This window comes from Odocoileus virginianus, chromosome 9 (genome assembly GCF_023699985.2).
Source record: "Odocoileus virginianus isolate 20LAN1187 ecotype Illinois chromosome 9, Ovbor_1.2, whole genome shotgun sequence".
NCBI lineage: Eukaryota > Metazoa > Chordata > Mammalia > Artiodactyla > Cervidae > Odocoileus > Odocoileus virginianus.
In genome coordinates, this window is record NC_069682.1 from 48,231,836 (window position 1) to 48,245,627 (window position 13,792).

At 37.2% G+C, this 13,792-nt stretch overlaps 1 protein-coding gene across 4 annotated transcripts in view; it reads left to right on the forward strand.

Moving 5' to 3' along the window:
* PTPRA (protein tyrosine phosphatase receptor type A) overlaps positions 1-13,792 on the forward strand; it is a 164,454-nt gene that overhangs the window by 50,036 nt on the left and 100,626 nt on the right. For 2 of the 4 annotated variants that reach the window (XM_070472333.1, XM_070472334.1), the window contains exon 1: positions 3,085-3,106. The exons of the other annotated variants lie outside the window; for them this stretch is intronic. The gene's annotated coding sequence lies outside the window, so the exon portion shown is untranslated. Of the gene's footprint in view, positions 1-3,084; positions 3,107-13,792 lie in introns of those variants that run through there. 4 annotated transcript variants of the gene reach the window in all.

The window sequence follows — 13,792 nt, forward strand, 5'->3', positions numbered from 1 at the left end:
GAATTCCTGGGAACTACATTCTGCTTTCCCTGACTACTTTGACTACTCTAGGTACACATGTAAGTGGAACCGCACAGTATTTGTCATTTTGTGTCTAGCTTATTTCACTTAGTATAATATCTTCAAGGTTTATTCATGTTGTAGCATGGATCAGAATTTCTATCCTTTTTAAGGCCAAATGATCTTCTGCTGTGCATATATGCCACATTTTGTTTATTCATCCTTCAGTGGACATTTGGGTTGTCTATACCTTTTGGCTGTTGTGAGTAATGTTACTACAAATTGTTATTTTTACTGTTCAGTCGGTAAGTCATGTCCAACTCTTGCAACTCCATGGAGATTAAACCAGTCTTCCCTGTCCTTCATGATATTGTGAAATTTCCTCGTATTCATGTCCATTGAGTTGGCGATATTCTCTAAACATCTCATCCTCTGCCAGCCCCTTCTTTTACCTTCAGTCTTTCTCAGCATCAGGGTCTTTTCCAATGAGTCGGCTCTTCACATCAGGGGCCAGAGTATAGGAGCTTCAGCATCAGTCCTTCCAGTGAAATTCAGGGTTGCTTTCCTTTAGGATTGACCAGTGGACCTCCTTGAAGGCTGTGGGGCTCTCAAGAGCCTTCTTCAGCACTGTAGTTCAAAAGTGTCAGTTCTTTGGCACTTAGCCTTCCAGCTCTCACATCTGTACATGACTGCTGGAAAAAGCATAGCTTTGACTGTATAGACCTTTGTCGGCAAAGTGATGTCTCTTCTTTTTAATATGCCGTTTAGGTTTGTCATAGCTTTTCTTCCAAGGAGCAAGCGTCTTTTAATTTCATGGATGCAGTCACCATCTGCAGTAATTTTGGAGCCCAAGATAAAAGCTGTGACTGTTTCCACTTTTTCCACATCTATTTGCTATGAAGTGATGGGACCAGATGTCATGGTCTTAGTTTTTTGAATGTTGAATGTTAAGCCCACTTTTTTATTCTCCTCTTTCACCCTCATCAAGAGGCTCTTTAGTTCCTCTTCACTTTCTGCCATTAGAGTGGTATCATGTGCATAATCTGAGGTTATTGATAACTTCTCCTGGCAGTGTTGATTCCAGCTTGTGATTCATCCAGCCTGGCATTTTACATGATGTACTCTGAATTTAAGTTAAGTAAGCAGGGTAACAATATACAGCCTTGTCGTACTGCTTTCCCAATTTTGAACCAATCTGTTGTTCCATATCTGGTTCTAACTGTTGCTTCTTGACCTGCATACAGGTTTCTCAGGAGGCAGGTGAGGTGGTCCAGTACTCCCATCTCTTTAAGAATTTTCCAGTTTGTTGTGATCCACACAAAGGCTTTAGCTTAGTCAATGAAGCAGAAGTAGACATTTTTCTGGAATTCCCTTGCTTTCTCCATAATCCAGTGAATGTTAGCAGTTTGATCTCTGGTTCCTCTGCCTCTTTGAAACCCAACTTGTACACCTGGAAGTTCTGGATTCACTTACTGCTGAAGCCAAGCTTGAAGAATTTTGAGCATAACCTTGTTTGTTTCACAGCATCATCTTTTAGGAATTTAAATAGTTCAGCTGGAATTTTCTTCCTGGAGTTCCTGATTTTCTTTTATCTTGTCTTTTTTTCTTCTTTTTTGGTCTATCTTTATTATTATCCTACTGTTCCCCATGCTGTCAATCATATACATTCTAGTCTATTATTCTTGAGGTCATCTGCATGGCTTTTTCTTGGGATTTTCCTCATTGCATTTTTGAGTTGGATCCTTCCCCCTGATCTTAGATCTCAGTTTTGGTGTTTTTTTTTTTAAATTAAAAATTAAAAGCTTTTCTTTTTTTGCTGAAGTTCATTCTCAAGTAACTTCTTAAGAGAGAGAGTACCCAGCAGATAAACTGATTCTTCTGATGTCTGTTCTCCCCTCGTGTTTGAGTGATGGTTGGGTTTAGAATTCTAAGTTGCAGGTTATTTTCCCTCTGAACTTTGAAAGTCATTGCTTGTTTTTTTTTCTGGCATTCATTGTTCATCATAAGAAGTGAAATTTAGTCTTATTTTGTTTCCTGTAGGAAATTTATTTTCTCATTTCTCTGAAAACTTCTCTTTTTTCCATGTATAGTTAATCATGAACAGTACCGGTGTGAACTGCACACTTGAACTCCTCTTATACACAAATTTTTAAAAATAAATACAGGTATACTTCGAAGATATTGTGGGTTTGGTTCCAGACCACTGCAATAAAGTGAGTCATATAATTTTTTTTTGTTGTTATCTCAGTACATATAAAAGCTATATTTAGGGAGAATTCCCTGGTGGTCCAGTGGTTAGGGCTCCACTCTTTCACTGCTGAGGGCCCAGCTTCAATCCCTGGTATGACTATGATGATACCACAAGCCACATGAGACAGTCAAAAAAAAAGAAAAAGAAAAATTTGTACCAAGTGTGCAATCACACTAAGTCTAAAAAAAATCTATAAGTATCTTAATTAAGAAATACTTTATTGGTGAAAAATGAGCTTTCAGTCAATCATAATCTTTTTGCAATAATAACCTCAAAGATACAGATCACCATAACAAATATAATAATAATGAACATATTCAAAATATTGTAAGAACTAACCAAACGGGGTGCAGAGACACAGAGTAAGCAAATGCTCCTGGAAAATGGTACCGACAGACTTGCTTAATGCAGGATTGCCACAGACCTTCAGTTTGTAAAAAACAGTTTCTGCAAAGCATAGTAGTGTCAAGTGCAATAAAAAGAGGTATAGTTGAATGTACAGTATAGCACCATAGGATGGTTGAATCTGAGGATGCCAAACCTGGGATGTGGAAGGCCAACTATATAAAGTTCTACGTGAATCTTTTTTTTTTTTGGCTGCAGTAGGTCTTCCTTGCTGTGTGTTGACTTTTCTCTAGTTTCAACCAGATGGGGGGCTGCTGTCTGGTTGGGGTGCCTGGGCTTCTCGTTATGGTTACTTCTCTTTTCTTGTGCAGCACAGGCTTTGGGGCGCAGTAGTTGCGGCACATGGGCTTCTTTGCCCCAGGCAATGTGAGATGTACCAGGACCAGGAATCGAACCTTGTCCCCTGCATTGGCAGATGGATGCTTTTTAAAGTTTATTGTTAATTGGAAGGTAATTGCTTTACAGTGCTGTGTTGGTCCCTGCCATACATCAACATATGTCCCCTCCCTCCTGCCTCCTACCCTCTATAGATTGTCACAGAGCACTGGGTTTAGATCCCTCTGTCATATGGCAAATTCCTACTGGCTGTCTATTAATGTATGGTACTGTGTATGTTTCAGTGCTAGTCTCAATTCATCCTGCCCTCTCCTTCCCCTCCACTGTGTCCACAAGTCTGTTCTCTATTATGTCTAGCAGATGGATTCTTAGGCATTCTTTATACATGGATTTTTGACTGTGTTGGGGACTGGTGGTGGTAATGGGGGTCTGGTTGGCACCTTTAACCCCCCCGAGTTGTTCAGGGATCAGTTGTATTCTAAGAATTCCATAGTGGTGTACTTGATGGGTCCCTTAATCTGTTTGTTGTTGTTTTTATTTTTGAAAATATTTATTTTTTTTTAGCTGCATTGGCTCTTGGTTGCAGCATAAGGGATCTTTCTTTGCAGCACACGGGCTTTTATTAGTTATGGCATGCGGCCTTAGTTGCTCTCTGTTACATGGAATCCTGTTTTCCCAATCAGGATCCAACCCATGTCCCCTGCATTTGAAGGTGAATTCTCAGTCACTGGACCACCAGGAAAGTCCTAGCCCCCTTAATCTGCAGACTCATATTTTTCATGTTTAATGATTGCCTTATGTTTTTCTTAGATGACATCTTCCGCTCCGTTTTCTTATTTCTCTCAGAAATTCTAATTTGGGCCTCTTGGATTGCTCTTATAATGTTCTTATCTATTCGCGCCTGTTTTCAAACTCTTTTTCTTTGGTTTCCTTTTTTCAGGTCTCTCTTCTGGGAGATTGTCATGAGTTTGTCTCTCATTCTTTCTATTGAATTATTTTCAGTTTATTTAAAATTTTTCTAGAACTGTTTCTTGTTTTATGATTTTGCTTCTTTGTTTTATCGCTGAAGATAGTTTTTAAAAGTTTTCTTTTTTTTTTTTTCTAGAATCATTCCTGTTTCCTCCAGTCATTTTCTTTTCCTGTTTATCTTTGGTGATCCTTGCCTGTTCTTTCATTTTTAAGAATGAAAGTTTAGAAAAGTTGAGTAAGAGCTTTGAGTACATAGGAAAGACTTGTCAGCTGGCAGAGTAGGTGGGCATGAGCTGGCTGTTAAACTTTGAAGAATGCAGAGGACTTGACCATAGCATTAGCTCTCTTTGTTTTTCCTATTCTCCCAACTTTAGTCCCTGCTGTATATTTAAGCAAATTCTTTATTATTTACTTAATGTACATCACTGCTTCTGAACAGTGTCGCCATTAATGAGGGTGAGGTAAGATTGTGTGAGCTGACATAAAAAAATGACCATAAAATAGTGTAGGACAAAAAAAAAGAAGAAGAAAAATCAAGTTACAGACTTCCGGTTCATGATGCCAGATTAAAGACATTTATTTGTTCTTTCTTTCTGATAGCACCTCACTGAAATGATAATGGAGGAATAATAATAATAATAAAAATAAATAAAAAATAATTTAACAATGAGAAAGATGCATTAGGGCCTGTAGTAGGTGAAAGAAAGGGAATTGGGAGAGAAGAACTAAATGGAGGAAGCCACAGCCCAGAAAACTCATGGAATGCGCTCTCGATCAGGAGGGACCTGTGGTAGGAAAGGCCCAAGACGTGGAAATGTTGGCAGTGAAGCAGGCACTGACTGAAGAAAATTTGCTTAAACATTTGTGGATACTCTAACCCTAGGCTGCTAGGAGTCCGAAGATTTCTGGTTTGTGGCAACAGGAACCCCAAAGTAAAATCCCAACCGCTGATCACATCCCAGAGTGGCTGTGGAAATGAGGAATAGAGTGAGCTGTTACTACCAACATGAATGCATTACTGTTTTCATCCTCATCACTACATGTGCAAATTTTGAGGTTCAAGGAACCTATAGAATGCTTCTTAGGGGAAAAGTTTTAAAAATAAAGTCTTACAAATTTGAGTGTTATGATATTGAGTTATATAGAATTTGAGTTCCTCATCTTGAAGGTGTACATTAAGGTGAGGGCTTAATTGAAGCCAGAAAAGTCAAGGCAAAGAAACGTGTAATTTGAGTACAAATGGTCATTTGGTCATAGTGAAAGATTAAGGAACAGGTGTATGGGGAAACTTGGAAAATGCCTGCTGTGTACTAGATTTTATGATGGAGTTTTACATGTAGATATATTTACATTTATATTACTTTTTTTTTTGGCTATGCTCTGTGGTATATGGGATCTTAGTTGGAGGTCCTACCCACTGGACCACCAGGGAATTCCCTATATTATGTTTTTTCTAGTACTCAAAACAGTCCCCTGTTATCAGTGGGAGACATTGCTATTTTAAGATGAGGAAATGAAAACTCAAAACATAAAAACCAAGAGCTTTTTCTAAGTTGTAGTCGTCTCGGAGCTAAGATTCATACACAAGTTTGTGTGACTTCACAGTCCATGTTTTTTCAGTCTACTCTGTTGGCTCTCTAAGGAAAAGAATTGCTTTCTCAATTTCTCATATATGATGAAAACTATAGTATGTTTCTAAACCAAGCATTGTTAGTCTTTCGTTCCTCATGTATTGGGCATTTGCTGAGTGAAGATTCTGCTTTCAAGGAGTGTATAGCATAAGTTAGGGACACAAAAAAGAAGTTTGCCTGTGGGCCATGAGCTCATTGAAGGCAAGAACTGTTTTTGTTTTGTTTGTTTTCCTGTTTTTTGGCTGCCAGATCTTAGTTCCCCTACCAGGCATCAACCCCTGCAGTGGAAGCACAGTGTCTTAACTACTAGACCACCAGGGAAGTCCCAGACAAGGACTGGTTTTAATTGGCTTTCTGAACCCAGCACTGAAATTTTATCAAATTGTCTAACCACTGCCATAATCAGGATACAGTACTGTTTCACCACCACAAAGAAGGAAAAAATCCCTCATGCTACCCCTTTGTAATCACCAGATCCTCTCCCCAGCATAACTGTGGCAGCCTATCACTGTGAAAGTCGCTCAGTCGTGTCCAGCTCTTTGCAACCCCATTGACTGGACAATCTGTGGAATTCTTCAGGGGATCTTCCCAACCCAGGGATCAATCAAATCCCTCATTGCAGGTGGATTCTTTACCATCTGAGCCATCAGGGAAGCCCAAGAATACTGAAGTGGGTAGCCTATCTTTTCTCCAAGGGATCTTCCTGACTCAGGAATCAAACCAGGGTCTCCTGCATTGCAGGCAGATTCTTTACCAGCTGAGCTACCAGTGAAGCAACCTATCACTGAAATGAAAATCACAAGTTTTTCATTTCAAGAATGGTATATAAATGGAATGTGTTGTAACCTTTTGAGATTGGCTTTTTCACTCAGCATAATGCCTTCGAGATCCATCCAAGTTTTTGTGTGTGTCAATAATTTGTTCTTTTTTTGTAGCTCAGTAGTACTACATTGTATGAATGTGTTGCAGTTTATTCATCTTCTTGGTGAAAGACATTTGTATTAAGTCCAATTTGGAGGTATACAAAAAACTGTTATGAACATTCATGTACACATTGTTTGTGTGGACATGGTTTCCATTTCTCTGGGATAAATGCCCAGAAGTGCCATTGTTATGTTGTATTTTAAGTGTATGTTTTGTTTTTAAAGAAACTGCCAAACTGCTTTCTGGGCAGGTTATAAAAATTTCGCATTTCCACTAGCATTATATGAAAGATGAAGTTTCTCTCTATACTCACTAGCATTTGGCATTGTCAATGTTTAAAAACTTTTGGTCATTCTGAAAGGTGTTGTAATTGTATCTCATCATGTCTTTAATTTGCATTTCCTTGATTTCTCATGATAGTGAACATCTTCATGTCCTTATTTGCCATCTGAATATATTCTTCAGTGAATATTTCTTCATGTGTTTGCCCATATTCTAATGAGATTCTTTGTTTTCTCACTTTTGTGTTTAGAGACTTTCTGGATAAGTGTTCTTTATAAGGTATGTGTTTTCTCCCCAGTCTGTGTCTTATCTTTTAATCTTCCTAACAGGGTCTTTGATAAACTTGATTTTAATTTTGATGAAAGCCAATCCTCTCTTATAGGTCTTGCTTTGGTGTCATATCTAAAAACTGTTTTCCCAACTCTAGGTCAGAAAAGTTTTCTCCGGTGTTTTCTTGTACCCTTTTTTATAGTTTTATCCTTTATGTTTGCATCTAAGATCCATGTGCAGTTAATTTTTACATAAATTTTGGATCTGTGTTTTTTCTTTGCCTGTGGAAGTCCATTTGCTCCATCCCCATTTATTGATAAGACTATTCTTCCTTTACTGGATTGCTTTTATATCTTTGCCAGAAATCAGTTAGGCATAATTGTGAGTCTGTGTCTGGTTTCTCTGTCCTGTTTTATTGATCTCTGTGTCTGTCCCTTCTTCAGTACCATACACTCTTGATTGCTGAAGCTATATGGTAAGTTTTCAACTTGATAATATTGTTCCTCCAAGTTTTCAGTATTGTTTTATTCTGAATCATTTATCTTTTCATATAAATTTTAGAATCAACTTGTCTGTCTACTAAAAAAAATTGTAACTTCTCTGTATTTACCAAAAAAAAAAAAAAATGCTGTGGTACTTCCCTGGTGGTTCAATGGTTAAGACTCCACACTTCTACTTTAGGAGGCACAGTTTCAATCCCTGGCTGGGGAAGATCAGCATGCTGTGTGGTATAGCCAGAAAAAAAGGAAAAAAAAAAACCTGCTATGATCTTTTTATAGGATTTGTGTTAAATCTATAGATCATTTTAGGGAGAGTTGACAGCTGTACTAACGTTGAGTGGTCCAAAACATGCACACAGTTTGTCTTTCCATTTATTTAGGCCTTACTTCATTAGTGCTTTATAAATTTCAGCATACCACATTCTGAACATGTTATGTTAAATTTATACTTACATATTTTCTGTTTGAGGGAGTGATTGTAAACAGTGTTACATTTAAGTTTGCTTTTTCTTCAGGCATTCTTAGTATACTAAAATATTACTGATTTTTCTGTGTTGATCTTAATATCTTGTGACATTGTTAAACTAAGTAGTTTCAAGAGTTTTTACATTGATTCCTTGGGGTTTTCTATGAGGTTAATCATGTCCCCTACTTTGCAATCTGTGGAAAATTTTATTTCCTTTTCTTGCCTTATTGCACTGGCTAGGACTTGGGGTACTATGTTAAATAGGAATGGTGAGAGCAGGTATCTTGGCTTTGTTCATAATTTTAGGAGGAAGTATTCAGACTAGGGTTTTTGTTTTTGTTTTGTTTAGATGCCTTTTATCAGGTAGTGGGAGAAATTCCTTAAATTTCAAGTTTGCTGAGCATTTTTCTCGTGAGTGATAGTTGGGTTGTGTCAAATGTTTTCTCTGCCTCTGTTGATAGAATCTGTTGATTAACAGTTTTTTTGGAAGCAGCCTTACATTCCTGGGATAAATCCCACTTGTTTATGGTATATTTTTCTTTTTATGTATTTGCATTTGCATTATGTATATGCATTTGGTTTGGTAATATTCTGCTGAGGATTTTTGTTTCTATGTTCATAAGGAAAATAGGTCTGTGATTTTGTTTTTGTTTACTGTCTGGTTTTATCAGGATAATATCAGTATAAAAATGAGAATTGGAAAGTGTTCATCTTCTATTTTTTGGAAGCGATAGAATGGGTGTTATTATCATAAGTGTAGAATGGATATTATTTCCTTTTAAAATATTTGTGGGACTTGCCATTGAAGCCATCTTGGCCTTAAGATTCGTTTTTCTGAAGTTAAACATTTCTTTAAAAGTTATAGGAGTTGGTGATTTTCAAGGAATTTGTGCATTTTGTCTGATTTGTTGGATTTCTGTATACAGAGTTGTTCTTAGTATCCCCTTATCCTTTTGATGTCTGTGGTTTCTATAGTGATATCCCTTCTTTACAGTTGTGAAGGTTTGCTCGATGAACCAGGATGTGGTCTGTCTTAGAGTGTATTCCATAAGAGTTTAAAAAAAAGTCTAGCCTGCTGTTGGATGGAGTGTCCTATAAATGTTAATTAGGTCTTATTGGTTGATGGTAGTGTTCTTTCTGTTGCTGATTTTCAGTCAAGGTTTTTTGTCAGTTACTGAGAGGTGTTATTGATTTGTCTTTCTCTGCTTTCAATTAGGCCAGTTTTTGCTTCTTGTATTTTGAAGCTGTTTTCTGGTGCATACACATTTAGAATCTTATGTCTATTTAAAATTGGCCCTTTAATCATTATGTATTATTCCTTTTTGTTCCTGATAATTTTCCTTGTTCTGAAAAATACTTTATCCAGTGTAACATGGCTACTTCAGCTTTCTTTTGTTCCATATTTGCATGGTATGTCTTTCCTCATCCACTTTTTTTTAAAAATTGACAAAAAAACTTAGGCAGTTCAAAGTAGAAAATACAGAGCTCCCATATACCCTCTTGCCAGCTCCCACCAGTTTCCCTTATTAACATTTTGCATTAATGTGGTTAATTTGTTAGAACTGATGAACCGATATTGATACTTTATTATTAACTAGAAGTTCATAGATTACATTAGGATTCATTATTTCTATTGTACATTTTATAGATTTTAACAAATACACAATGACATATATCCATTACAGTATCATACCAAATGGTTTCACTACCCTAAAAACCTTTTGTGCTATACGTTTTTATCCTTCCTTTTCTTCTTCTAAAACATGAAATCCATTTATTTCTAACCTTTCTATATCATTATATTTGAAGTAAATTTATTATAGACAGCATATGAAGTGAATTGAAGTGAAAGTCACTCAGTGATGTGCAACTCTTTGCAACCTCATGTACTATACATGGAATTTTCCAGGCCAGAATACTGGAGTGGGTAGCCTTTCCCTTTTCCAGGGGATCTTCCCAACCCAGGTCTCCTGCATTGCAGGCAGATTCTTTACCAACTAAGCTATTAGGGAAGCCCCATAGGCAGCATATAGTTAGGTCTTTTTCCTTTTTTAATCAATTCTTCTCATCCTTGTCTTTTTAGTTGGTGTATTTAGACTATATTGAATGTAATTTTCAGTATTTTGCATTTTTTTGCCATTTTATGAATCTTTTCCATATTTTTCTTCTGTTTTCCCTTCTTTGTATTCCTGTGGGTTACTTGAACATTTTCTTAGTACTCCAGTTTGGTTTTTCTATAATGGTTTTAGTGTATCTCTTTGTATAGTTTTTTTATATGATTGCTCTAGGGATTAAAATATGTATACATAATTTATCACAATCTGCTAGTTGATCTTTTGCCACTTTAAGTGGAAGGTGGAAACCTTACTACCTTTTAGGCCCTTACCCCCTTTATGAAACAGTTGTTTTAAATGTTACCTTTATGTATGTTGAAAACCACAGGGCAATGTTACAATTTTTACTTTCAAGCATCAAACATAATTTTAAAAACTGAACAAGGGAAAAATAGTTTAGAATATATGTATTTATGTTCATGCACAATACATATACAGCATATATACACATGTAGGCACACACCCTTTCTACTGCTCATTATTCCTGATGTTTGAGGTTTTTGTCATGTATTTCCTGTGTGAAGAAATCCCTTTAACCATTCTTTTAGAGCTGTTTTGTTGATGATATATTATTTCCTTCATCTGCCAGTGTGTTTTTGATCTTCATTCCTGAAGGATGTTTTTACTCTAATGTAATATGAAGAACTGCACAAAAAAGATCTTCACAACCCAGATAATCACGATGGTGTGATCACTCACCAAGAGCCAGACATCCTGGAATGTGAAGTCAAGTGGGCCTTAGGAAACATCACTAGGAACAAAGCTAGTGGAGGTGATGGAATTCCAGTTGAGCTATTTCAAATCCTGAAAGATGATGCTGTGAAAGTGCTTCACTCAATATGCCAACAAATTTGGAAAACTCAGCAATGGCCACAGGACTAGAAAAGGTCAGTTTTCATTCCAATCCCAAAGAAAGGCAGTGCCAAAGAATGCTCAGACTACCACACAATTCTATTCATCTCACATGCTAGTAAAGTACTGCTCAAAATTCTCCAAGCCAGGCTTCAACAATAACGTGAACCATGAACTACCATATGTTCAAGCTGATTTTAGAAAAGGCAGAGGAACCAGAGATCAAATTGCCAACATCCACTGGATCATTGAAAAAGCAAGAGAGTTCCAGAAAAACATCTATTTCAGCTTTATCGACTATGCCAAAGCCTTTGACTGTGTGGATCACCACAAACTGTGGAAAATTCTTCAAGAGATGGGAATACCAGACCACCTGACCTGCCTCTTGAGAAACCTGTATGTAGATCAGGAAGCAACAGTTAGAACTAGACTGGAACAACAGACTGGTTCCAGATAGGAAAAGGAGTATATCAAGGCTGTATATTGTCATTCTGCTTATTTAACTTATATGCAGAGTACATCATGAGAAATGCTGGGCTGGAAGAAGCACAAGCTGGAATCAAGATTGCCGGGAGAAATATCAATAACCTCAGATATGCAGATGATACCACCCTTATGGCAGAAAGTGAAGAAGAACTAAAGGGCCTCTTGATGAAACTGAAAGAGGAGAGTGAAAAAGTTCACTTAAAGCTCAACATTCAGAAAACTTAAGATCATGGCATCCAGTCCCATCACTTCGTGGCAAATAGATGGGAAAACAGTGGCTGACTTTATTTTTCTGGGCTCCAAAATCACTGCAGATGGTGATTGCAGCCATGAAATTAAAAGACGCTTACTCCTTGGAAGGAAAGTTATGACCAACCTAGACAGCATATTGAAAAACAGAGACATTACTTTGCCAACAAAGGTGCGTCTAGTCAAGGCTATGGTTTTTCCACTGGTCATGTATGGATGTGAGAGTTGGACTATAAAGAAAGCTGAGCACCGAAGAATTGATGCTTTTGAACTGTGGTGTTGGAGAAGACTCTTGAGAGTCCCTTGGACTGCAAGGAGATCCAACCAGGCCATCCTAAAGGAGATCAGTCCTGGGTGTTCATTGGTAGGACTGATGTTGAAGCTGAAACTCCAATACTTTGGCCACCTGATGTGAAGAGCTGACTCATTTGAAAAGACCCTGGTGCTGGGAAAGATTGAGGGCAGGAGGAGAAGGGGACAGCAGAGGATGAGATGGTTGGATGGCATCACCGACTCAGTGGACATGGGTTTGGGTAGACTGTGGGAGTTGGTGATGGACAGGGAGGCCTGGCATGCTATGGTTGATGGGATCGCAAAGAGTCAGACATGACTGAATGACTGAACTGAATATTTTGGCTTGATCCTTTTAGCATTTGAAAAATATTATATACTTCCTTTTAGTTTCCATGGTTTTTGGTGGAAAATATACTGTCCTTCAAATTGTTATTCTCTTAGTAGCATATCATTGCTCTCTGGCTTCTTTCAGAACTTTTCCTCAGTTTGAAGGTTTATAATCCTTAACTACATTTGGAATATTTTCAGCCATCATTTTTCAAATACATATATATATTTATCTCTGCATTCTTCTTCTTCTCATTTTTTGGGACTCTAGTGGTGAAAATGTTAGATCTTTATTATTGTCCCACAGGACTCTGAGGTGCTATTCATTTCTGTTTTTTAATCTCTTTCCTTTCAGTTGTAGATTGGACCTTTTCTATTGATTTGTTTTTAAGTTCATTAATTGTTTCCTCTGTCATTTCCATTCTGCTGTTGAGTTTTTAAAGTCTTTATTGGATTTGTTACAATATTGCTTTTCTTGTCTGTATTCTGGTTTTTTGGCCAAGTGAGGCATATGGAATTCTAGCTCCGTGACCAGGGATTGAACCTGTACCACTTGGTTGGGAGGTGAAACCTTAACCACTAGACCTCAGGGGAAGTCCCCATCCAGTGTTCCTTTGCTCTGATTCTTTTTCAGTGTCAACTTTATTACTTTTAGTTCTAAAATTTCTGTCTGATACTCTTTATATCTTGTTTCCTGAGTGTTTATGATTTCTTTTTGGAGAGTGTTTAGAATAGCTGCTTTAAAATAATTTCCAAATAATTTAAAATCTGTATTATCTTGTTGTAATATTTATTTCAATATTTATTATTGTATTGTAATAAAACTGGCTCATCTCCCATATTCAGCCTACTGCCTTTTTTTTGGTATGACATATGAGCACAAAATGGGCTTTACGTTTTTAAGTGGATGGGAAAAGACTCAAAAGGATACCGTAGGAACACTACATGAAATTTTAAGTGTTCACAAATGGATTTTTTTTTAAATACAACTGTGCTCATTCATTTTCACATTGTCTACAGCTGCTTATATGGTACAGCGGCAGAGTTGAGGAGTTGCAGCAGAGGTTGTGTGCCGACCTGTACTGTAGAAGATTAAATCGTTGTAGTGATAGCTTATGTGCTTTTTTGTCCTGGTTTACTGATAAATGAAAATGATTTCAGTGTTTTACTTTTCAGTATGTTGTTGACCATTATGTTGAGATATTTAATTTTCTCAGTTGAAAAATTCTTTTGTTTCTGGTTTTTAAGGATTCCTGAGAACTTTCCCTCACAAATGTGATTATTTTCCTTTGTTCTTTGACTCATCAAAGGGCACAAACTCAGTAAACCAGAAATCCGAGGAGTAGCATTTGACGCCTTCCTCTCTCTCAGCTCAAGAGAAAATCCACTAATCAAGTCCTGTGCAGCTTACCTTCTAAATGTCTCCTGCTTGTAAT